The 26,901-nt window shown below is 45.4% G+C and overlaps 1 long non-coding RNA gene across 2 annotated transcripts in view; it reads right to left on the reverse strand.

Moving 5' to 3' along the window:
• Nucleotides 1-1,303: 1,303 nt before the first annotated feature.
• Nucleotides 1,304-26,901, reverse strand: part of LOC148135876 (uncharacterized) — a 52,707-nt gene continuing 27,109 nt past the window's right edge. For both annotated transcript variants that reach the window (XR_015754914.1, XR_015754915.1), the window contains 4 exons: nt 26,403-26,537; nt 17,901-18,012; nt 9,856-9,982; nt 1,304-1,431 (listed from right to left, as the gene is read on the reverse strand). This is a non-coding gene — a long non-coding RNA (uncharacterized LOC148135876). The remainder of the gene's footprint in view (nt 1,432-9,855; nt 9,983-17,900; nt 18,013-26,402; nt 26,538-26,901) is intronic.

A 26,901-nucleotide genomic window follows, 5' to 3' on the forward strand; every position in this document is an offset into this window, starting at 1 on the left:
AAGGAGAGATGTTGGAGCTGTGGGAGTTCACAGAGACTTGGAGGTTTGAAGGGTTTGGGGCTGTTTATGGATAGAGGGATATATTTAGGGACAGTAAAATAGAACGCAGAGGGAGAGTATAGATTAGATTCCTTACAGCATGGGAACAGGTACTTCGGCCCATCAAGGCCACACCGACCCTCCAAAGGGTAACCCACCCAGACCCACTTCTCGCTGACAATGCACCTAACACTATGGGCAATTTAGAATGACCAATCCACCTGACCTGAACATCTTTGGACTGTGGGAGGAAACCGGAGCACACCCACGCAGACACAGGGAGAATGTGCAAACTCCACACAGACAGTCACCCAACGCTGGAATCGAACCTGGGATCCCTGGCGCTGTGAGGCACCATTTCTCACCACTGAGCCACCGTGATCCCCCAAATTGCAGAATTACATGAAGAGATATTGTTTGAGGTGCTGGGAGGGCTGTCGGGTTTGGAGGAGCAAATAGAGATGTGGAGTGCTGTTGCGGCTTGAAAAGGGTGTGGAGGTGTTAATACAGATAAGGAGGTCGGTAGGGATGGGAGAAGGTTACTGAGGTCGTGTGGTGCTATCGCCAGGAGGCAGGAGTGTTATAGGGCCTGCAGAAGGTTACAGTGATATCATATTCTCCTGGGGCTTGAGAAAGGTACACAGGTGGGTACTTTGGTCCAGGCTGGAGGATTTTACAGTGACGGGGGCACTGTAAGTATTGCGCAAGATTACAGAAATCGGGATTATTGTACTGAGATTAGTGAGATTGGGCATGTTATCGACACTGGAGCAATTTACATATGGGGAGAGTCATCAGCATTGGAGTAGGTTTCAAATATACAGCAGGAATATGGGAGGGGTGGAGGTTGCAGAAATAATAATATTTCTGGGAATAACAAGCATTCAAGACAACAATTTGGACCAAAAGGCATGTTTCCATGCTGCATAACTGCATCACACGACAAGAGACAGTGTGAGAGAGGGAATATAGAACAGAAAGATCCCAGGTTTCAATACCATCTCATTGAGGAAGGCCTACTTTCCCCTCTGTTGTACTGATCCTCACTAAGACAGCACAGGCCTGGATTGATAACTGTCAACTTACTGTATTGTCAGAGGAAGGCTCAGTACAGCAGAGATGAAAATTAACAAGACGGTGGGGATTGAGCCTGGGACCATCATGCTCTGTGTTCGTGCTTCAACACCGTATCTGTGTCATGTCTTCTGGACCAAAGTTAGATCCCTTAAATACACTCTGCTCTGTTCACTGTGAGTGATCTTACCTCACTGCAGGATTTACTGAAGGCTCCAGATCTCACTCTCCATCTCTCTGGCTGACCGACTGTCTTCAATGTGGTGATGAAGGAAACAGGAATTGGGGGTTCTGCTGAGTCGGGAGCATCCTGAGTACCTACAGGAGACAGAGAAATGAACAGAATGGGAAATTAGACTGATGCAGTCAGGATTACACATGGAGAATGGCACTGAATCCCGCAGAGATCTGGAATATTCCAGTCTCCATCCCTGGCTTATGCTGCCCGTCTCTCTGGAGTGGAGAATTCTGTTGCCTCAGGATCTGGAGTAGCTGCAAAAGGTGTGGTCACCGGCAGCAATTAGACCCTCACAGTGACATATATCACATGGAGAGAGACTGCGTGATATCACCAGAGTGCAGGAAGGTATCAGGATCAAACCACGGTTAGGAAGAAGGTGCACTGGGATCAGTACTCAGGGCTGAGGGAGCTATCAGTGGGCCAGGCAATGGCCTCGTGTTACTCTCACGCGACTCTTCATCCAGAATTTAATGCCGGTAGCAGGGATACCCATCTGACTACTGAATACCCTTTAAGTAAGAAAATCTGTTATGTGCTGCAGGTCTGGCCTACATATGAATCCAGACCCAGAGCAAGGAGGTTGACGCTCAACTGCCCGCTGGAATGATCTGACAAGCCACTCAGCTCAAGGGCAGCTCGGGGGTGGGCATGAAATGCTGGGAAGCCAGAGACAGCAACATCCCACGAGTGAAATAAAAACAACACTGCAGGGAGCAGTGTCCTGGCCAATCGTGTCGGTAGGTTTATGGACAGGGCTTTAAACTGACAGAGAGGATGCAGGGACAGGGTTCAGGTGAAAGGAGCTTTCCAAATCCAAATAGAAAAGGTGACGCATCAGAGCAGCGTAAGGACGTGACAATACAAGCAGAAGGGAACGGGAAAGGGACAGAGTTTAACTAAAACTGTACACCACTGAATTAGGCTGTGACAGCAATTTCTGGGAAAAAGTCAATTACAGTTTTTTTTGGAATTGTCAAAGTATCAGCAATAACTTGTAACACAGGGAAAAATAAGATTTGGTCACCAGAAAGATGCGTTTACAAGAGAAACTGTGCTGTGTTCTAAATAGGGATGGTTATAGTTGCAGGAAGAAGTTTCAGGAGGCTGAAGAGGATGAGAACTGAACGAATAGACACAATTAGGAAGATTTGCTCGGAGTGCCAGAGGTAACAGAAACACCAATGTTCTGATCTGAAACAGATGACCCAGATTGGGATGGGTGTGGGGATTGGAGGTGGTTTCACAGGGAGGGTTTGGGGGCGGGTGGGGTGCTCTGTTGGACGCGGGCGGAGGGTGATGTTGGATGGGTCTGGGGGCAGGCGAGGTGCTCTGTTGGAGCCGGGTGGAGGGTGATGTTGGATGGGTTTGGGGGTAGGGTGGGTGGCAAGTGGAGGGTGGCGCTGCACGGTTTTGGAGGCGGGGGGTGTCGCGGGTCGGTGTTGGATAGGTTTGGGGGCAGGCAGGGTGCTCTGTTGGAGGTGGGCAGAGGGTGATGTTGGATGGATTTGGGGATGGGAGGGGTGCTCTGTTGGAGGCGGGCCTAGGGTGATGATGGATGGGTTTAGGGGTGGGATGGGTGGCAAGTGGAGGGTGGCGTTGGACGTTTTGGAGGCGGGGGTGGCGTGGGTCGGTGTTGGATGGGTTTGGGGGCGGGCGGGGTGAACTGTTGGAGGCAGGGAGAGGGTGATGTTGGATGGGTTGGGGGCGGGTGGCAAGTGGAGGGTGGCGGTGGGCAGGACTTTGTGGCGGGGGATGGCGTGGGTTGGTGTTGGAAGGGTTTGAGAATGGGTGGGAGGCGATATTGAGGTGTGAGTGGGGGCGGTGTTGGAAGGGTTTGGGGCCGAGCAGCGGGGTGTTTTCGGGAGTTGGCGGGGCATGAGGGCTCGCGCATGGTTTGCTGCTGCCTAGTCATCTCAACGGGGACTAGACATTACCAAAACTCCGAGCCCCAGAGGAAAGGCATGGAATCGATTAATCGAATAACCAATTATCTGAATGTACTATTGCCCGCCCATCTCGTTCAGATAATCGAGGTGACTGTGTAAACAGCTGGATGTTAACCTGGTTTTGTGTGATTTTTACCTTCACCCAATCAACCTCTGCTCGATCCTGCTGAATGGCCCCAATGGTGGCCCTGTTCCAGTTTAAGACCTTAAATTGTGGACCTGTCTGATCTTTTTCCACAACTATGTTAAAAATAAGACAGTTGTGGTCACTGGACCCAAACTGCTCTCTGACTGACACTTCAGTCACTTGGCTGACCTCGGTTTCTGAGGGGAGGTCCAGTGTTGCATCCACCTGAGTAGCATAAAGCCCTGTACATCTTGATTTAGGAAACATTCTTAGACACATTTGACAAATGCCACCCCGTATGGTCCTTTTACACTCTGGGTGACCCAGTAAATCCATGGGAAGTTAAAATCTCTATCCAATACTACTCTATTATTTTTATCGGTACCTGAAATCTCACTGCGCATTTTCTCCTCTCATGCCCGCTGGCTATTTGGGGGACTAGAACACCATCCCAGCAGACTGACCACCCCCTTTTTGTTTCTAACTTTTTAAAAATATGGCCTCATTTGATGACCACTTAACAATATTGTCTCTCAGCACTGTTTTTCTGCCCTCCCTAATCAAAGGGACAACTTACCCTCCTCAATTACTTGTCCTTCTGTCACGCATGTAGCTTCTGTATCTTAGAACACTGTGCTGTCAGTCTTGCGCTTCTCTCAGCCATGTTTCTGTTATGGCTATAATATCCCAGTCCCCAGAGCTAATCCATGGTCTGAACTTGTCTGCCTTACCAGTCAGACCTCGTGCGTTGAAATTAATGCCTTTTAAACCAGAAGTCTTTTCCCTCCCTGTACTGTGCCCAGATATCCTGGATAGGAAACTTGCTTTCGGTGGCTCATGTATTTTCCCCTGACGAGTTGATGGCCCCTGTCTTATTCAGAGTCTCTACTCCCTGCCAAACTAGTTTAAATTCTGCCGGGTAACACTAGCAAATCTCCTCCCAGTGATACTGGTGCCTCTCTGCTTCCAGTGCAAACCATCCCCCCTGGTACATGTCACCTCCACCCAGAAGAGATCTCAATGACCTAAGAACTGAAAACCCTACCCCCTATACCAGCGCCTCAGCCACACATCCATTGGCCGATCTTTCGAATTCTATCCTCACTGGCACGTGGCACTGGGAGTAATCTGGAGATCATTAACCTCAATATCCTGTTTTTTTTTTACTTCTTACCTAATTCCCTGTACTTATTTCACAGGGGCCTATCCCTTTGTCTACCTCTGTCACGTGGGCCGATGTGGACAATGACCTCTGGATGTTCACCCTCCCCTTAAGAATGTTCAGTAACCGCTCAGAGACATCCTTGACCCTGGCACCCTGGAGGCAGCACACCATCGGGGGTCTCTTCTGCAGCCACACAGTCTCCTGTCTGTCCCCCTCACAACTGAGTCTCTTATCAGTATTGCAATCATTAGACAGGATATGACAAACAGAGCAGGGAGGAACTACCCGCTGTTGGGTCAATATTAGGAAAGTGGGAATATTTAAAAGTGATGCTGTGAAAACTCTGGGCCAGTGGGTTCCTTGAAGAGTGACTAGTGAAGGCAGCAACTCCAGTGAATACTGATCAAGTGATATCGTGAGTTTGATAAAGAAGATCCAGTTCAATAAAATCAGTTGAAGCCATTCACAAGTATAGAGAGGGCAAGCGGGTTGTAGAAAATGAGGGACAAACAATGGTCATGAAGTACATTTGGCAGATACAACTGAGGAAAAACCACAAGATGTTTGATCACCATTGTTAGCATAACAGGCTTCCCAGCGAAAGGGTGAGGCCTGTTAGAAACTAAAGGGACAATCTGTGCATGGAGCCAGAGGAAGTAGGTGAGGTCTTCAATGAATACTTCCCATCTGTATTCACACAGGAGAAAGGCAATGTAGCCGGGGATTTCAGTCGTGATGGTGAGGTTCTAGAACATGGTAAGATCAATAAGGAGGGGGTATTAAATGTTTTCACAGGCATAAATAGGTGGAGAAATCCACAGAGCCCAATGAAATGTACCCCAGGCTGCTGTAGGAGGTAAGGAAGGAGATTGCTGGGGCCCTGGCGGATATATTTAATGCTTTGCTGGCCACAGGTGAAGTGCCGAATGACTGGAGGATCACTAATGTGGTTCCTTTATTCAAGATCAGCAGGGACAGGCCAGGTAATTACAGAGCAGATAGTCTGATAGCAGGGGGAGGGGTATTATTGGGAACAATTCTGAGGGACAGTTTGAATTCATAACTGGAAAGGCACGGATTGATTAGGGTTAGTCAGCACGGATTTGATACAGGATGATCTTGTCTGGTGAAATCAGTTCAGTTTTTTGAAATGGTGTCTGAAAATACTGATGGGTGCAGTGCAGATGTTGTGGGTTCCAGGGAGTTCTTTAAGGCCTTTGACAAGATCCCACAAGGAAGGCTGGTCCAAAAGGGAAGAGCCCATGGGATCCAAGGCAAGTTGGCAAATTGGACCCATAATTGCTGGAGGGTTGGTTTTGTGACTGAAAGCCTTTGCCCAGCGGGTGTACCACAGAGACCTGGGCAGGAACCATTGCTGTTCCTTAGGGGCATTAATCATTCGGATATGAAAACAGAAGGTATCATTATTAGGTTTGCAGATGACATGAAAGGTGAGGGTGTTGTCCACAGTGAGGGGGATGGTCTCAGGCTACAGTCTGAAGGTTGAGGCTGGGACAGAATTTCAATAGAGTAATTTCAATTGATAACCAGGCTAGAACACAGCAGGCAATGAGGGAAAACTGATGAATTAAATTGCATTTACTTTGATGTAAAATGCCTGACAGGTAAGGCAGATGAACGCACGGCATGGATGCAAGGATGGGACTGGGAAATCACAGGAATTACAGAAACACAGCTGAGGGAGGGACAGGACTCGCAGTTCATTGTTCCAGAGGACAGATTCAACAAGAAGGATAGAAAGGGAGGCAAGGGAGGAGGGGGAGTGGAGTTTTTGATCAGTGACAACATCACTGCAGCACTGAGAGAGGATATTCCTGGGGATTGCCCAGTAAAGCTGTTGTGGAACTGAGAAATAAGAATGAATAATTAGTTTGATATGACTGTACTACAAGCCCACAGTAGTCAGCGCGAAATTGAGCAGCAAATATGTCGGAAATCTCAGATATCTGTAAGAAGGATAGGGTTGCAATGGTAGGGGATTTTAACTTTCCAAACCTAGACTGGGGGACTGTCAGTGTGTTCACAGCTTGGATGGGAGGGATTTGTTCAGTGTGTTCAAGAAAACTGACTCAATCAGGATGTAACTGGCCCGACTGGAGAAAAGGATAAAACCTGACCTCCCTTCGGGAAACAAGGGAGAGAAAGGGGCTGAAGAGTTTGTGGGGCAGGACTTCTGCAAAGTCACCACAATTCTATTAGTTTGAAAATAGCGATGGAAAAGGGCAGGCCTCGTCCACAAGTTAAAGATCAAAACGGGCCTTGCCTCAGTCCAGAAGGTATTAGGCAACACTGTCCAAAAATTGATTCGTGGAGGCTATTTGCAAGTAAAGGAATGTCGGGCAAGTGGGACACTTTCAAAAGAGAGATAAATTAATATTTCAGGGCCAGCATATTCCTGTTAGCGTGAAGAACAATGCCGACACAAGTGGGATACACTGGATGACTGGGGATATTGAGGCTCTGGTCAAAGCAAAAGGGGGCACATGTCCTCTATAGCCAGCTGGATTAAGTCAATCCCTTGAAGAACATTGTGGGTGTGGTAATACTCTTAAGAGGGAAACCATGAGGGCCTAAAGGGGAACTGACAGAGCTTTGGCATAGAAGGTTCAGGAAAATCCAGAGAGATTCTAAAAGTATATTAACAATAGAAGATTAACTTGGGACAGAATGTGACCCCTTAAAGTCATCTATGTGTGAACCCACAGGAAATGGGTGAGATCTAAAACAAACACTTCACGTCAGAACTTACTGTGGAAAACACAGTGGGGAAGCAGGGAAATAAACTGTGATATTTTCAAACAAGTCCACATTGGAGAACAGGAGGTGCTGAAGGTTTTCAAACACATTAAAATTAGACAACTGCTTGGGAACCAATCAAGTATATCCCAGGACATTGGGGTAAGTTAGGGAAGAAACTTACAATGATATTTCTATCACTGACAGCCACGGGTGGTGAGCTGGGAGCCTGGAGGTTGCCTAATGTTGTGCCAGCATTTAGGAAAGGCTGCGACGGAATGCCAGGGACATAAACACCAATTAGCTTGATGTCAGTGGTGCAAATGTTGTTGGAAGCAATTCTGCAGGACAGGACTTGCATGCATGTGGAAAGGCAACACTTGATTAGGGAGAGTCAGCACAGCTTTGTGCATACAAAGTCATGTCTCTCAAATTTGATAGAGTTTGTTGACGAGGTGACCAAGAAGATGGATGAAGGCAGAGCAATAGACGTTGTCTATCCTGACTTCAGCAAGGCCTTAGACAGGGTTTAGCGTGGTGCACTGGTTCGTAAGGTTAGATCACATGGGATCAGGGAGAGCAAGACAAATGGACACAAAATGGGCTTGACTGCAGGAGACAGAGGATGCTGAGAGAGGGTTGTTGTGCAGACTGGGGGCCTCTGACCAGCGGTGTGCCATAAGCATTGGTGCTGGGGTCACGCATGTGCATTATTGACATAAACAAGAATATATAAATTATTGTTAGTAAGTTTGTGGATAGTAAAATAAGTGTTATAGTGGGCAGTGAATGCAATTATCAAAGGTGCTCTTAACCAACTGAGCCAGTGGGTCAAGAAATGAAAGATGGAGCAGAATTCAGGTGTTGGATGTTGTTAAGATAAACCAGGGACGACTAACACAATTAATGGCAGAGCTCTGGACAGTGTTGTCGAACGGAGAGAGACCAAGGAATGCAGTTACATTGTTCCTTGGAAGTGGTGTCACAGGTGGACAGGATGGGGAAAGCAACATTTGGCACACTGGCCCTCATGGGTCACAGCATTGAGTACATCATGATACGGCTGTTTCAGACATTGCTGGGACACTAGTTGGGGTACTGTGTAGAATTGTGATCCTCCTGCTTTAGGAAGCATATTCTGAAACTGTAAATGGAGCAAAGATTGACGAAGATATTACTGATACTGGAGCGTTTGACAGAAACAGAGAGGCTGGATAAGCTAGAAAGCAACATGGGTGGAATGAGATAGATTTGGCAGATAAGGTTAAGGCGAACCCAAAGAGATTCTACAGAATACAAGTACAAAAAAGCTACTAGAGAGACAATAGGGCTCCTCAAAGATCAATAAGGCCATCCATGCCTGGAACCACAGGAGATGGGCACGACCCGAAATCAATATTTCATGTCAGAACGTACCGTGGACAAAGACTAGGAAAGAAAAGGAAATAAATAGTGATGTCTTGAAAAGAGTCCCCATTACAGAAGAGGTGGTGCTGGAGGTCTTAGCAAACAAAGGTAGAGAAAGCCCAAGGTCCTGAACAAGTGTATTCCAGAACATTGCGGCAAAGTCGCAGTGGGGACCGTGGCAGAGATATTTGTATCATTATCCTGCATATTTCCATTGGGTGTAGGTGGCTTAGGGGTGACCTTATAAATGTTTATAAAAACATGAGGGGTATACGTAGGGTGAATAGTGAAGGTCTCTACAGCAGGGTAGGGGAATCCATAACTAGAGAGCAAAAATATGAGGTGGGAGAGGAAATACATAAAAGCGACCAGAGGAGCAAATTTCCACACAGAGAATGGTGCACATATTGAATGAGCTGCCGCTGAAGTGGTAGAGAAAAGTACAATTGCATCATGGAAAAGACATTTGGGCAGGTACATGGAGAGGAGAAGGTTTGACGGGATCAGGACCAAATGCAGGCAAATGCAACTCGATCAAGAACCGTGCTCAGCGTGGACTAGTTGGATGGAAGGAACCGTTTCTGTTCTGCATGGCTCTTTCTCCAGTTATTGGAGGGGGAGACTACTGAGATAAGGCATGTTGTAGGCATTGAAGCAAGTTACAGAGATAGAGATGGTAGTCTAGAATGCAGTATATTTCAAATATGTAGAGGGACTATCGGGACGGGAGGAGGTTACAGGGACAGGAACTGTTATAGGAGTTAAAAATTATTGAAGGCACTGGTCCACGAGACATGGTATATATACAGTTGGGGAACACAGAGCAGAAAGATCTCAGGCAGCATTCCCACACACTCATGAGAAACCTGCTTTCCCCTCTGTTATACTGATGTTCGCTAAGACAGCACAGGCCTGGCTTGATAATTGTGACACTCCCGATACCGTCTCAATGCAACAAAACTTACAGTAGGGCTGGTGATTCACCTGGGGCGTGTCTGTACTCTGCTCCCCCTCCAATACTGTATTGTGTCATGTCTTGTTATCCGATGTTTGGAGCCCTCTCATAGCTCCGTGCTCTGTGCACTGTAAGTGATCTTACCTCACTGCAGGATTTATTGAAGGCTCCAGATTTCCCTGCCCTTTGTCTCTCTGGCTGACCAACCATCTTCATTGTGGTGATGGATGAGACATTGGGAATTCTATTGAATCAGGAGCTTCCTGATTACCTGCAGGAGACAGAGAAATAGACAGGATGGGAAATTAGACTAACGTAGTGAGGATTACACATGGAGACTGGCAGTAATTCCCACAGAGATCTGGAAAATCCCAGTCTCCATTCCTGGCCTGTGCTGTTGCGTCTCTCTGGAGTGGAGAATTCTGTAGGCTCAGGATCTGGAGCAGCTGTAAGAGTGAGAGACACTGACAGAGGCAGCAATTAGACCCACACAGTGAGGGATATCACTTGGAGAGATACTGAGTGATATCAGCAGAGTGCAGGAAGGTATCAGGATCAAACAATCATGAAAGAAAAACATGTTTGTCTCCATGGTGCACTGGCATCAGTGTTCAGGGATGAATAGCCTGTGAGCAGGCGAAGTGATGGCCTAGTGGTGTTATTGCTAGAGCATGTATCCCAAACCTCAGCTAATGTTCGGGGGAGGAAGGTTGAATTTGAAATAAGTTATTTTAAAAATAGTAATTGTCAATCCATTACTGATGTACAATAAATCCAAAAACTTTGCCTTTCAAGAAAGACATCTGCCCATCCTCACGTGGTCTGCATGACATATCCACAGCAAACATTTCCCTCTCAATAACCCTTGAAATGGTCGAGCAAGTTACTCAGCTCAAGGGCAGCTCGGGCTGGGCAAGAAAGTTTGGTCAGCCAGTGACACCCATAACCCATACTTGATTTTTTAAAAAAATTCATTCCGATGGTCCCACCTGCCCAATCATGTCGATAGGTTTATGGACAGGGCTTTAAACTGACAGAGAAGATGCAGGGACAGGAGTCAGGTGAAAGGAGCTTTCCAAATCCAAAGAGAAAAGGTGATGCATCAGAACAGCATGGGAATGTGGCTGAAGACAAGCAGAAAGGAACAGGATGGGACAGAGTTTAACTAAAACTATACATCAGTGAATCGATTTGTGACAGGAAATTGTGGGAAAGAGTAAGTTATGTTTTTTTTTAATGGACAAAGTCACTTCAATAAGGTGGATGGACTTGTGACACAGAGGTGAAAGAGATTTAAACACCAGAGATATGTGGTTACAGTGCGAACAAAAGATGGAAATTAAATACTCAATATTTCACAAGCTTGCAGAAACTCAGGCAAAATGGGCAACACTAAAAATAATGGATAACAAAGGCATTACAGAGAAAGCATTTGGTCTCAGATCATGAAGTAGAGTCAGTTTGAAGGTAAATTCTGGCTACTACTTGCCAAGGACACAAGGAGCAGAAGAGAGTTAGTCACCTAACAGCATTTCACTGCTCATCACTGCAATAAACAGGAACTCATTGGAACTTTTAATAAAGGTATTGTGATAATTTAGTGAAACTTCAATATTCATATCATTTTGACAATCATACTGACAAGAGTGATATTCGAAGAGATTGTAGAATTTTTTTCAGTTTTTCTTTAAATAACCAATTGTGCAACTGGTTAAGGACATAACTATCTCAGACCGACTGTTGCGTGATGAAACTTAGTGAATGAGTACTGTGACCTGGGGATATCCTCTGGGAAATTGTGATAAAGTGCAGTTTAAATAAACATAAAGTTTTAAAGTGAATCACAGAAAGGACAAGCTACAACTAGAAACAAAAACAGACAATTACATGAGTTTGAGAGGAGAACTGACCAAGATAAACAGGCGAAACATACTGAAACATGTGTCTGTAAATGAACAGAGGAAAACATTTGAAGGAACAGTGTAAAATATTCAACAAAAGGACATTCCATTGAAACATCAAAACCTCAGCAAGAAATTCCCTCCCATCCCTCATTAAGGACAAAATGGATCATATTAGACTATGAGGCTTAGAAGATCACTACAAAGTACTTAAAATCCTGAAATGAGAGAGAGTTTAACCAGTAAGTATTAGAGGGATTGCGAAGGGTCTGCTAGCATGAAAAAGGCAGTGGGAAGGGGAATCATTGTCAGGGCTTAATGACACGATATGAACAGGGAGAGGTGAAGGTGCTGGAGGTGGTGAGAGTGTTACAGAGAGTGTTCAGAGCCTGAACGATGTTACAAAGCCAGTACGGATTTCTGCAGATGGAGGTGTGCTCAGAGGTAGGGAGGGACATCTGCATTTTTATTTATTCATGCATGGGATGTGGGGGTCACTGATTGGACCAGTATTCTTTGCCCCCACTGCTAATTGCCCAGAGTGCAGATCAGACTCGGCTATATTGCTGTGGGTCTGGATTGACGTGGAGGCCAGACCAGGTTAGAATGTCAGATGTCCTTCACTAAAGGAGGTAAGTGAACCTAATGAGTTCTTCCAACTGATCAACAATGCTTTTATGGTGGCCGCACCAATGTCTTGTTCAGACAACATGAACTGTGTACCTGCATCCCTGGGTCACTGATTGACAACACGACCCAGGGCCCAAACATTTACTGTCCAAGTCCCACCTGGTTTGTCTCATCAAAATGAAGCACTTCACCTTTATCTAATTAAACTCCATCTGCTATTCTTCAGCCCACTATCCCAGCAGTACTGTTCATCCTGATGTATCACAGATAACCTTCTTCACTGTCCACTTTACCACCAATGTCAGTATCATCCAAAAACCTTACTTACCATGAAACTAATATTCCCATCCAAACCATTTATCCAAATGACAAACAACAGGGGACCCACTACACCCCTGGTCCCATGCCTCCAGTCAGAAAAACAACATGTATCCCATCACCCTGTCTCCAACCATCAAGGCAACTGTGTAACCAGTTCACTAGCTTCTCCTGAATGCCATATCCTTTTACACTGATCTGAGCTTATTACCCAGTTTACCATACAGAACGTAGAACACAGAACAGTTCAACCCACGGCCCTTCGGCCATGATGCCACGCCAACCTTTTATCCGACTGTAAGATCAAACGAACCTACATACCCTTCGTTTTACTGCCACCATGTGTGTATTAAATGTATTATCCATGAGTGTATTAAATGTCCCTAATGTATCTGACTCTCCTACCACCGCTGGCCGTGCATTCCACACCCCCCACACAAACTTTGTGTAAATAACCTGCATCTGAAATCTCTCCTTAACCATCCACCATGTATGCCATGATATAAAGAAGTCTCTACTATTCACTCTCTCTGTGCCTCACATCATCTTGTTCACCTCTACCAACTCGCCCCTCACCCTTCTTCACTCCAATGAGAAAAGCCGAACCTCCCTCAACCTTTCTTCATAAGACATGCGCTCCAGCACAGGCAGCATCCTGGTAAATCTCCAATTTACCGTCCCTAAGCTTCCACTGCCTTCCTGTAATGAGGGGATGAGAACTGAACATAACATCACAAGTGGGGTCTAACTCGGGCTCTATAGAGTTGCAGAATAACTTCACTGCTATAAAACTCAATCCCCCATCAACTGAAAGCCAACACAACATATTCCTTCATTACAACCCTATCAGCTTGGGTGGCAACTTTGAGGGATCGATGGACGTGGAACCCAAGATCCCTCTGTTCCACAACACAGCCAAGTATTCTGCCTTTAACCCTGTATTCTGCATTCAAGTTCGGCCTTCCAAAATGAATCATTTCACACTTTTCCAGATTGAGCTCCATCTGCCAATTCTCAGTCCAGCTCTGCATCCTGTCAATACCCTGCTGCAACCTACAACAGACCTCCACACTATCCACCACTCCACCAACCTCCATGTCATTGACAAAATTACTAACCCATTCTTCCACACCCACATCCGAATCGTTTATAAAAAAACACAAATAGCAGAGGTCCTTCAACTGATACCTGCAGAACACCACTGTTCACCGAGGTCCATACTGAATGCTTCTCATCTATCACCATCCTCTGTCTTCCATGAGCCAGGAATTCTGTATCCAGACAGGTTTCCTGTATCCCATGCCTCTGTACTTTCTGAATGAGCCACAAAGGATTCAATAAGATTTGTGAGGGAGAGACCTGTCCCTTACAAAGCCACGCTGACTATCTCTAATCAAACTATAGTTTTCTACAGAGTCATAAATCCAGTCTCTCAGAGTCCTCTCCAATAAATTGAATACCACAGACATAAGAAAGTGAAGTCTGTAATTCCCAGGATTATCCCTATTCCCTTTCTTGAACAAGGAAGTAACATTTGCTACCCTCCAATCATCTGGTACCAAAGGTGCAGCAATCGTTTCCTGTAGTAACTTTGGGCATATCCCGTCTGGTCCAACAGACTTATCTATCTTTATGTTTTACACAAATCTTAGCACATCCTCCTTCTTAGCATCCACCTGTTTATATATATCAGTCCTTTTCACGCTGTCCTCACAAATGACAAGGTGCCTCACAGTAGTGAATACTGAAGCACAGTATGCATTAAGGATCTTCCCTAACCCCTGTCACTCCAGGCGCATGTTCCCTCCAATATCCCTGACCGGCCCTACCCTCACTCTGACCATCCTCTTGTTCCTCACATAAGTGGAGAATGCCTTACGGTTTTCCTTAATCTTTCCCAAAAAAGCTTTTGCATGTCCCATTCTAGCTGTCCTAAGTCAATTTTTCAGTTCTTTCCTGGCTACCTTCAGAGAGTCTCCAGAGTGTGGAAACAGGCCATTTGGCCCAACAACTCCATATGGACCTTCTGAAGAACATCCCGCCGAAAACCATTCCCCCACCCTATTACTCTCCATTTACCCTGACTAATGTGTCAATCCTGCACTTCCCTGAACACTGGGTAATATAGCATGGCTGAATCACCTAATCTACACATCTCTGAACGGTGGGTGGAACCTGGGGCACCTGGAGGAACCCCACGCAGACATGGGGAGAACGTGTAAACTCCACACAGACAATCGCCTGGGACTGGAATTGAAAGCGGGTCACTGGTGCTATAAGGCAGCCATGCTAACCACTGAGCCATCGTGCCGCCCCCATGTAACCCTATAGAGATCTAACGATCCTAGTGTCCTCAACCTTATGGAAGCGTCGTTGTTCCTCTGGACGAGATATCGTACATCCCTTGGAACCTAATCAAAAGCTTTGCTGAAGTCCATGTAGACAATATTGACTGCTCCGCCTTCATCTATCTCTTGGCCACCTCTTCGAAGAGTCAATTCGGTTTGTGAAACACGGTTTCCCACTCACAAAGCCATGCTGACTATCTCTAATCAGCCTTTGCCTTTCCAAATATATGTAGCTCCTTTCTCTCAAAACCTCCTCCAACAACTTACCCAGCACTGGGCTCACTGGACTGTAATTTCCTGGCTTTTCACTGCAGCCCTTACAGCATTAACCACCCTCCAGTCTTCCGGCACCTCACTGTGTCTGTTGATAATATAAATATCTCTGTTCGCGACACTGCAATCTCTTCCCTAGCTTCCCACAGTGTTCTAGAATAAACCTAATGAGCTACTGAGGATTGCTCTACCTTTATTTGTTTTAAGATTCCAGCACTTTCTCTTCTCTGTTGAGGATTCTTTCCAAGACATCACTATTTATTGCCTCAAGCTCCCGATCCTCCATGTCTTTCTACATAGTAAATTCAGACAAGATTTTTTTTTTGTTTAAGATCTCACCCATCTCCTCAGGTTCCACACATAGGCGACCTTATTGATATTGAAGGGGCCCTATTCTCTTCCAAGTTATTCTTTAGACCTTACTGAAACGTGCATCAAGGCTTCTGAAAATTCATATAGTACATTTCCCCCATACCACCACATCCCCACACCCTTAGCTATTCTGCCATTCACATTCACACCAACAAATCCAACAGGCTCAAAAACACATTCTCCTTTATAAAATGTGTTTCTAAGGTTTCAGTTATTTTTTTATTGATAGGTCTTTTCTCACTCCTTTCAGCATGCTCCTGACTTACTGTCAGGCTAACACTATTTGGTTTCAGACAGGCAGCAGAAAGGGTTGAGGGAGTTCTTGTTTATCAATCTGAAAAAGGTAGCTTACAGAGTCATCAGGTAATAGAGAAGACTAATCAAATGCTGCGACTTATTACAAAGGGAATGGAGCCTAAAAATAGGAAGGTCTTGCTAAAACTATACGAGATATAAGTCAGACCACACCCAGAATACTATGAACAGTGTGAGTGCCCGAAGAAAAGATATGCTTATATTGGAGGCAGGTCAGAGAAGGGTCCCTTGGTTGGTCCTGGGAATGGATGAATTTCCCAATAAGGGATGGAGTAGGTTGAGGTTGAACCCATTGAAGTTTAGAAAACATGAGAGAAAAAGTGAATGTAAGATTCAAGATTCAGAAGAGCTTTGATCAGGTAGATGCTGGAAAGTAGGAAATTAGAAAGTACAGCACAGCAATAGGCCCTTCGGCCCACCATGGCTGTGTCGACCATGATGATATTCTCAACACATGCCATCTGCCCCCACATGGTCCATATCCCTCCAATCTCTGTCTGTTCAATGACGTTATTGAAAACCATCTAGTATACAATCCAGGATCCTAGCACTGATACTCATTAGTTATCTCGTGCGGATGGAGACCACTGTCACACACAGATACTGTACTGCCCTTGCTACAAGTATATTCAGTGTCCTGACTGTAGCCATATTTGCATTCCTATCACTGGTTGGTCCCTATAAAAGAATTCCGCCCAATGATTGCTGCTGTTTGTTCATTCCCAGCTCCATCCAAATCGCCTCCAAATTTTGACTTCAGTTCCACGTGGCAATTTCATTACTGCACTAACCTCATCCTTTCTTCACACCTTGTTGCCTTTTTGCCTAGCCTGCCTCGATCCCAACAATCCTTCAATATTCCCTTCCCAGCGATGGTCATTCTGCAGCTACATCTCCGGAATGATGGTTCCATCATATCTGTTCACTGTCATTCCATCTCCCTTATGTCGAATGCAGGGAGTCATTCCTCAGCAGTGGGGGGGAGGGGGTGTGGGGGGGGGGGTGTGGGGGTGGGGGTTGAAAATAATGGTACAGATTACAGGAGATATGGAGGCTTACAGTAGCTCGAGGATATTAGCGTTAAACAGAGTTACATCTTGTCAAGAATGTCAGAAGGTCAAAGGGGTTTGGGTAATTGGAGGAATTTATAGAGCTAGAGGGAGCTGGATTAGCTTCTGGAGATAGGGATAGGGATGGATAAAAGGAGAGGCAGGCAGACTGAGAGGCACAAACAGGGGGTGTTTCAGGGAGAAGATTATTGTGTGTACTAACAGAGATATGGAAGGTTGTAGCGACTGAACACGTTCACAGATATAAGAAAGCTTCCAGGTTCAGGAAGACTACATAGATAGGAAGGCAATGGAGAATGCCATGTTACTGGTATGGAGACAGTTACACAGATGGGGAGGGTTGTACAAATTGGAAGAGGTTCCTGTGGTCAGGCGGGTTGGTGGGGACAGGGTGAAGTTTATATAGATTAAGACTGAAGGTTTGGAGAACGATAAGGAAGTTCTGATTTTTTCACAGAAAGGAAGGGTTGTAGGAGCTGGAGAAGTTTACCCAGATAGGGACAGATGGAGAGGTTTAAGGCAAATGCATTGACATAGAGAGTGGTGTTGTTAGGAGGGGCTCACAGGGACAGACAAGACTGTGGGGTTTACAGGGATGAAGGAATTTAGTATCCACTGGCGAAGTTTTGGGATTAGGGTGCTAGGGATTGGAGAACCTGACAGAAACAGAGGGCATTGTGTGGACGAGAGAAGCTTCCAAACAGAGGAAGGATCATCGGGACTGGAGGATATTACAGAGATCACTACTACAATATGGGCCAGGATTGATGCTTGGGACTTCTGTGCTGTCTCAGTGAGGACCAGTACAGCAAAGGTGAAAGCAGGACCGTTACTCGATGGTGGGAATGAAGCCTAGAATGTTGCTGTTCATTGCCCAGCTCTGTATCTATGTCTTGTCTTCCGTGTCTGAATACAGAAAGCCACAAACTCCTCCATGTGCTGTTTACTGTGAGTGATCTTACCGGCTGCAGGATTTACTGAAGGCTCCAGACCTCGCTCTCCATCTCTCTCTGGCTAACCAAGCATCTTCAACGAGGTGATGAAAGAGACAGGATTTAGCAACCTCCTGATTACCTGCATGAGAGAGAAATAGACAGAAAGGAAAATTAGACTGATGCAGTGAGGATGGCTCATATAGAGTAGGAGAAAGTGAGGACTGCAGATGCTGGAGATCAGAGCTGAAAATGTGTTGCTGGAAAAGCGCAGCAGGTCAGGCAGCATCCAGGGAACAGGAGATTCCTGAAGAAGGGCTTATGCCCGAAACGTCGATTCTCCTGTTCTCTGGATGCTACCTGACTCGCTGCGCTTTTCCAGCAACACATTTTCAGCTCATGTAGAGTAGAACTGAGTCCAGCAGAGATCACAAAAATCCTAGTCTCTGTCCCTGGTCTGTGCTATTGTTGATCAGAGGATTATTTTGGCTCAGGATCTCAGACCAGCTGCAAGAGTGAGAGAAGCTGACAAAGGCAGCAATTAGATCCACACAGTGAGGGATACCACATGGAGAGATAATGAGTGCTATCACCAGAGTGCAGGAAAGTGTCAGGATCAAACAACGGTCATGGTGAAAGGGTTTCGATTCATGGTGCACGGGGATCAGTACTCAGTGACGGGTGAACTACGAGTGGGACAGCTGATGACCTCACGTTATTCTCACCAGACTGTTCATCCAGAATTTAATGCCGGTGTCAGCTAAACCCATCTAACTGCTTAATAGCCTTTAAGGAAGGAAATCGGTTATCGACAGCAGGTCTGGCCTACATGTGACTCCAGACGCAGAGCAACGCGTCTGATTCTCCACTGCCCCCTGAAATGACCTGGCAAGCAACTCAGCTCAAGTGCAGCTTGGAGGTGGACATGAAATGCTGGCCAGAAAGAGACAGCAACATCTCACGAGTGAATTGAAAACAACCATGCTGGGAGCAGTGTCCTGGCCAATCGTGTCAGTTGGTTTATGGACAGGGCTTTAAACTGACAGAGAGAATGCGGAGAAAAGTTCAGGTGAAAGGAGCTTTCCAAATCCAAAGAGAAAAAGTGAAGCATCGGAACAGCATGGGAATGTGGCTGAAGACAAGCAGAAAGGAACAGGATGGGACAGAGTTTAACTATATCTTTACATCAGTGAATTAGGCTGTGACAGGCAATTCTGGGAAAAAGTTAGTTTCAATATTCTTTCTTTGGAATAGACGAAGCATCTGCATTAAGATAATAGACTTGTGACACAGATTAAATAATATTCGGTCACCAGAAAAATGTGGTTACAGGAGAAACAAAAGGTGGAACATAAATATTCTATTGTACACATCCTTGAGGGGTGTCAGGGAGTGCAGGATGGGTAGCCCTGACAGTAATGGGTAACAAAGGCATTACAGAGAAAGCATTTGGCCTCAGATGATGCAGCTGAATCAGTGTGAATGCAGATTATGAGGAATGCATGTCAAAAACACAAGCAGGAGAGAACAGTTTTTAGGCTGCCTAACAATATTTCATTGCTCAACACTGTTACACATTCCAATGAATTCTTGTGTAATGCAAAGGCACTGTGATAATTTTGGGAGACTTCCATCTTTGTCTAAAATGATATTCTCCGAACTCCTCTCCGAATGGTTGTGTCAGTGTTTCTTTGAACAACACATTGAGTAAATGGCCAGGGATGTGACTGTCTCAGATCGATCATTGGGTGATGAAGTTGAGTGAAGAAGTAATGTCACACTGAGATATCGTCTGGGAAATTGTGGTATAGTGGAATTCAAAGAGATGAAGAACTTTAAAGTGACCATAAAGCACATCCTACAATCACAACCAAAGCCATTGATATGTATTTGAGAGGGGAACTGGCCAAGGTAAACAGGGGAAACAGGGAAGTGTGTGACTGGTAATGGACAGTGGAAAACATTTACAGTCATAGAGATGTACAGCACAGAAACAGGGCCTTCGGTGTCCAACTCGTACACGCCACCCACATATCCTAACATAATATCATCTTATTTGCCAACACTTGGCCCAAAACCCCCTCAACCCTTCCTGTTCGTATACCTATCCAGATGCCTTTTAAATGCAATAATTGTACTAGTCTCCACCACTTCCTCTGGCAGTTCATTCCATACATGCATCACCCTCTGCCTTTTGTATCTTTCTCCTCTCACCCTGAAGCTAGGCTGTTCAGTTGTGGACTCCACTACCTCAGGGAAAAGCCCTTCTTTGTTAAACCTATCCATGCCTCTCATGATTTTATAAATCTCTGTATGGTCACCCATCAGCCTCAAATACCCCAGCCCATTTAACCTCTTGCTGTAGCTCAAATCTTCCAATCCTGGCAACATCCTTGTAAATCTTTTCTGAAACCTTTAAATTTACACAACATCCTTCCGATAGGAAGGAGACAAGTATTGCACGCAATATTCCAAAAGTGACTTATCCAATGTCCTGTACAGCCAGAACGTGACGTCCTAACTCCTCTACTCAATGCTCTGATCAGTAAACGCAAACATACCAAACACCTTCTTCACTATCCTATCTACCTGCAACTCCACTTTCAAGGAGCCATGAACCTGCACTCCAAAGTTTCTTTGTTCAGCAACACTCCCCAGGAACATACCATTAAGTGCATAAGTCCTGCTGGGATTCGCTTTCTCAAAATGCAGCACCTCACATTTATCTAAATTAAACTCCATCTACCACACCTCAGCCCATTGACCCACCCGATCCAGATCTGAGGTAACATTCTTCGCTATCATAACACCTCCAATTTTGGTGTCATCTGCAAACTTACTAACTACACTTCCTATGTTCACATCCAAATCATTTATATAAATAACAAAAATAGTGGATCCAGCACCGATCCTTGTGGTACTCCACTGGTTACACGTCTCCAGTCTGAAAAACACCATCACCACCCTCTGTCTTCTAGCTTCAAACCAGTTCTGGAACCAAATGGCTGGTTTTCCCTGTATTCCCTGAGATTTAACCTTGCTCACCAATTTCCCATGTGGAAACTTTGCGAACACCTTACTCAAGTCCATATCGCTCACATTGACTGCTCTGCTCTCATCAATCCTTTTTGTTATTTCTTCAAAAACCTCAATTCAATTTCTTGAGACATGATTTCCCACACAAAAAGCAATGCTGACTATCCCTAATTAGACACTGCCTTTCCAAATACATGCAAATCATGATTCCCTCCTTGAACGTGCCCACCACTGATGTCAGGCGAACCGGTCTGTAGTTCCCTGGCTTTTCCTTACCATCTTGTTTAAATAGTGGCACCACACTAGCCAACCTCCAGTCTTCTGGCATCTCACCTGGGACTATCGATGATACAAATATTTCAGCAAGGGGCCCAGCAATCACTTCCCTAGCTTCCCACAGAGTTCAAGGGTACACCTGATCAGATCCTGGTAATGTCCGAGGGAATGCAGGTCCATAGCTCCTCGAAAGTAGGGCCTACAGGTGTTCATGGAGATGGGGAGATTGGAAGGGATGGAGCAGTTTACAGGTGAAGGATGTTGGTAGGATGGGGAGTTTCACACAGACAGCAGTGGTTTTGGTGAATGGAGCAGCTTATAGAAATCAAGACGGTTTTATAGATTAGAAGAACACACAGCTATGTGGAGTGCAGTCGCGAGTGAAGATGTTTATAGTTAAAGAAAGAATAAAGTTCTGCAGGTTATTTCGATATAGAGGATGTGGAGTCGGACATTTTTTACCAGGAGGAAAGGACAGTAATTTTGGTTAGAGACAGTTTCACGGATAAGGGAGCATTAGTAACCTCCTGCAGTTTTGTCAAATTGGGATGGGTTGTCGGGGAGGGTGACGTTTCCACAGATAGGGGTGTAAGAGCTGGAGAAGGTTATGGAGATGAGTGGCGAGATGGAGAGACTGGAACAGCTTGCATTGACAGGGTAGGAGATAGCCACGGGAGGATGTTACACATATAGTGAGTCTTTTCGGAAGTGAATCAGATAGTCACAGGCATTGGAGTGAGTTCTACAGATCAGGAGTGCTGCACGGACCTGAGAGGATTGTACGGTTTCCACAGATTGATTGTATCTTTCGGACTGGAAAAAGATACAAATAGCTTAAAGTCAATGTATGCTGCTTTCTTTTTCCTGAACAGAGCCTCAAGATCTCTCATCAGCCAGGGATCTCTGAACCTGCCAGATTTTCCCTTCACTCAAACACACTGGCCTTGGATTCCTGAGATCACACTTTTAAAAGCCTCCCATTTGTCAGTCATTCCTTTTCCTTCAAACAGACTTGCCCAATCGATTGTAATCATAATGTGGAGGAGACGTTGTTGGAATGGGGTGGACAATGTTTAAAATCACACAACACCAGGTTCCAGTCCAGCAGGTTTATTCGGAGGCACTAGGTTTCAGAGCACTGTGTGTTCATCAGGTGGTTGTGGAGGACAATCATAGGGCTCAGAATTTATAGCAACAGGATAGCAGTGTCATGGAATGTAATATCAAACACATTTAGTTTCAGCCTTTCATCTTTTAGGATGATCATCTGCGCTTCGAAAGCTAGTGCTTCAAAATAAACCAGTTGGACTATAACCTGGTGTTGTGTGATTTTTAATTCACCCAATCTACCTCTGCTCGATCCTGCCTAATGGCCCCAAATCTGGCCCTGCTCCAATTTCACACCGTAATCTGTCAATCTGTCTAATCTTTTTCCATAACAATGTTAAAACGAAGACAGTTGTGGTCACTGGACCCAAAGGATAGGCCAGGTAATTACAGAGCAGACAGTCTGACAGCAGGGGGAGGGAGATTATTGGGAACAATTCTGAGGGACAGTTTGAATCAATAACTGGAAAGGCAGGAAGCAATTAGGGATAGTCAGCACGGATTTGGCAAAGGAAGATCCTGTCTGATGAATTCAGTGGAGTTTTCTTTGAAATTACGATTAAAAATATTGATGAGGGCAGTGCAGATGATGTGGGTTCCTTGGAGTTCATTAAGGCCTTTGACAAGGTCCCACATGGAAGGCTGGTCCTAAAGGGAAGATCCCATGGGATCCAAGGTACGTTGGTAAATTGGCTCCGCAATTGGTGGAGGGTTGGTTTTGTGATTGAAAGCCTTTGTCCAGCGGGTGTACCACAGGGATCTGTGCAGGAACCATCGCTGTTTATTATGTACATTCATGAGTTGGATGTGATAGCAGAAGGTTTACAGATGACATGAAGGGTGAGGGTGTTGTCCACAGTGAGGGGGATGGTCTCAGGCTAGAGTCTGAAGGCTGAGGTTGGGACTGAATTTCAAAGAGTCATTTCAATCGATAAGGCAGGCAAGAGCAGAGCAGGCAATGAGGGAAAACCGATCAATAAAACTGCACTTACTTTGATGTAAAAGGCCTGACAGATAAGGCAGATGAGCGCATGGCATGGATGGGAACACGGGACTGAAATATCACAGGTATTACAGAACAACAGCTGAGGGAGGGACAGGACCAGCAGCTCAATGTTCCAGGGACAGATGCTAGAGGAAGGACAGAACAGGAAACAAAAGTGGAGGGAGAGTGGAGTTCTTGATTAGTGAAAAAAATCACTGCAGCACTTAGAGAGGGTTTGCCTGGGGATCGCCCAGTGAAATTCTCTTAGTGGAACTGAGAAATAAGAATGAGTCATCACTTTGATATGACTGTAGTACAGGCCTCCAATAGTCAACGGGGAATAGAGCAGCAAATATATCAGGAGATCTCAGATATCTAAGAATAATAGGGTTGTAATGGTCGGGGATTTTAACTTTCCATAACTAGACTGGGACTGCCATAATGTATACAGCTTAGATAGGAAGAATTCGTTCAGGATGTTCAAGAAAACTGTCTCAGTCAATATGGAAATGGCCTGACTGCAGAAAGGGATAAAACCTGACCTCCCCTTGGGAAACAAAAGTAGGGACTGGGACTGAAGTGTCTGTCGGGGAGCACTGTGGCAGAATTACCACAATTCTATCAGTTTGAACATAAATGTCACGTCAGAACTTACTGTGGAGAAACTCTGGGGAAGTCAGGGAAATAAACAGTGATGTCTTCACAAGAGTCCACATTGGCGAACAGGAGGTGCTGAAAGTATTAAAACGCATAAAAAGTAGACAACTCTCTCGGAACTAATCAGGTATATCCCATGACATTTGGGGGCGGGAGGGGGGGGGGGGAGGGGAGTTAGGGAACAAAATTGCGGGGCCCCTTAGAGAGATATTTCGATCAAAGACAGCTACAGATATTGAGCTGGGAGTCTGGAGGGTGACTAATGCTGTGTCAGTATTTAAGAAAGGCTGCGAGGGAAATCCAGGGGCCAAAAGACCAATTAGTTGATGTCAGTGGTGCGAATGTTGTTGGAAGCGATTCTGTAGGGCAGGAGTTACATACATTTGGAAAGGCAAGGATTTATTAGGGATAGTCAGCACAGCTTTGTGTGTACAAAGTAGTGTCTCGCAAACTTGATTGAGTTTGCGAAGAGGTGATTAAGAAGATAGATGAAGACAGAGCAGTAGACATTGTCTATCCTGACTTCAGCAAGGCCTTTGACAGGGTTTAGCGTGGTGCACTGGTTAATAAGGTTAGATCACATGGAATCAGGGAGAGCGAGACAAATGGACACAAAATGGGCTTGACAGTAAGAGACAGAGGGTAGTGGGAGAGAGTTGTTGTGTGGACTGGAAGCTCTGACCAGCGGTGTGCCACAAGGATAGGTGCTTGACCCACATGTGCATTATTTACATAAACGAGAATATAGGAATCATCGTTAGTAAACAAAATAAGTGTTACAGTGGGGAGTGAAGACAGTTATCGAAGAGGCTCTTGATCAACTGGACAAGTGGGTCAAGGAATGAAAGATGGATTTTAATTAATGGATTTTGTTAAGACAAAACCGGGATGACTAATACTGTTAATGGTAGGGCCCTGTTCAATGCTGTCGAACAGACAGTGAGACCAAGGGGTGCAGTGACATTGTTCCTTGTCAGTGGTGTCACAGGTGAACAGGATGGTGAAAGCGGATTAGGTACACTTGCCCTCATGGGGTCAGAGCATTGAGCTGGTACATCATGGTACGGCTGGACAAGACATTGCTGGGTCCCCAGTTGGAGTACTGGGTAGAATCCTGATTTTCCCGATTTAGGAAGCATTTTCTGAAACTGTACACGGAGCAAAGATTAATGAAGATGTTACTGATACTGGAGGGTTTGACTTCCAAGGACAGGTGGATAAGCTGGAAAGCACAACAGTGGGAATGAGATAGTTTTGGCAGATAAGGTTAAGGAGAATGCAAGGAAATTATACAGCATACAAGTACAAAAAAACAACTAGAGAGACAATAAGGCCCCTCAGGTGATGGGCGAGACCCTAAATGAATATTTCATGTCAGAACGTACTGTGGACAAAGACTAGGAAACAAAGGGAAAGAAACAGTGATGGCTTGTAGAGAGTCCCCATTACAGGAGAGATGGTGCTGGAGGTCTTAGAACACAAATGTAGAAAAAGCCCAAGGTCCTGAACAACTGTATCCCAGAACATTGTAGCAAAGTAGTGGCAGGGACACGAGCAGAAATATTTATATCATTGTCCTTCGTATTTCCATTGGGTGTAGGTGGCTGAGGGGTGACCTTATAAAGTATTATAAAACCATGAGGGGTACAGGTAAGGTGAATAGTGAAGGTCTCTACCCCAGGGTAGAGGAGTCCATAACTAGAGGGCAGAAATTTGAGGTGGGAGAGGGAAGGCTTAAAAGGGATCAGAGGAGAACATTTTTCACAGAGAGCATTGAATGAGCTGCCAGGGGAAGTGATGGAGAGAAGCATAATGACAACATGGAAAAGACATTTGGGTGGATACATGGAGAGGAGAAGGTTTGAAGGGATACGGGCCAATTATCGGGAAACGCGACTCGTTCAGGAACCGTGTTCAGCATCGACTAGTTGGATCAAAGCAAAGGTTCTGTTTCCGTGCTGCATGACTGTGTCATTTGAGGAGGAGACGACCGAGATAAGGCATGTTGTAGACACTGAAGCAAGTTACAGAGATAGGGATGGTAGGCTGGAATGCAGTACATTTCAAATATGTGGACGGACTATAGGGAAGGGAGGAGGTTACAGGGTCAGGAACTGTTATAGGAGTTAAAAATTATTGAAGACACCGGTCCATGCGACATGCTATAGATACAATTCTGGAGAGGGAAATACAGAAGAGAAATCCCAGGCAGCATTCCCACCCTCTCTTGGGAAGCCTGCTTTCCCCTCTGTTGCACTGATGCTCACTAAGACAGCACAGGCCTGGATTGGTAACTGTGACACTTCCGGTACTGTCTGAGTACAACAAAACTTACAGCAGGGGTGGTGATTAAGCCTGAGGTTTGTCTGTACTCTACTCCCCCTCCAGCACTGTATCTATGTCATGTCTTGTTAGCCGATATATGGAGCCCTCTCATTGCTCTCTGCTCTGTGCACGTTGAGTGATCTTACCTCACTGCAGGATTTATTGAAGGCTCCAGATCTCCCTGCCCATGGTCTCTCTGGCTGACAAACCATCTTCAATGTGGTGATGGACGAGACACCCAGCAGCTGTGAAATCTATTGAGTCAGGACCTTCCTGAGTACCTACAGGAGACAGACAAATAGACAGAATTGGAATTTATACTGATGTAGTGAGAGTTACACATGGAGAATGGTCCTGAGTAAAACAGAGATCTGGAAAATCCCAGACTCCATCCTTGCTGCGTCTCTCTGGAGTGGAGAATTCTGTTGACTCAGGATCTGAAGTAACTATAAGAGCTAGGGGAATTGACAGAGGCAGCAATTAGATCCACACAGTGAGGGATACCACATGGAGAGAGATACTGTGTGATATCACCAGAGTGCTGGAAGGTATCAGGCTCAAACAATCGTGTCGGAAGGTCTCAGAATCAATCAATTGTGTGGGAAGAAGGGGTTCTGCTTCATGATGGTATAACTGTTCAGGAAG

Source organism: Chiloscyllium plagiosum, unplaced genomic scaffold, assembly GCF_037043375.1.
Source record: "Chiloscyllium plagiosum isolate Xiang-an unplaced genomic scaffold, Cpla_swu_hap1 HiC_scaffold_48, whole genome shotgun sequence".
Taxonomy (NCBI): domain Eukaryota; kingdom Metazoa; phylum Chordata; class Chondrichthyes; order Orectolobiformes; family Hemiscylliidae; genus Chiloscyllium; species Chiloscyllium plagiosum.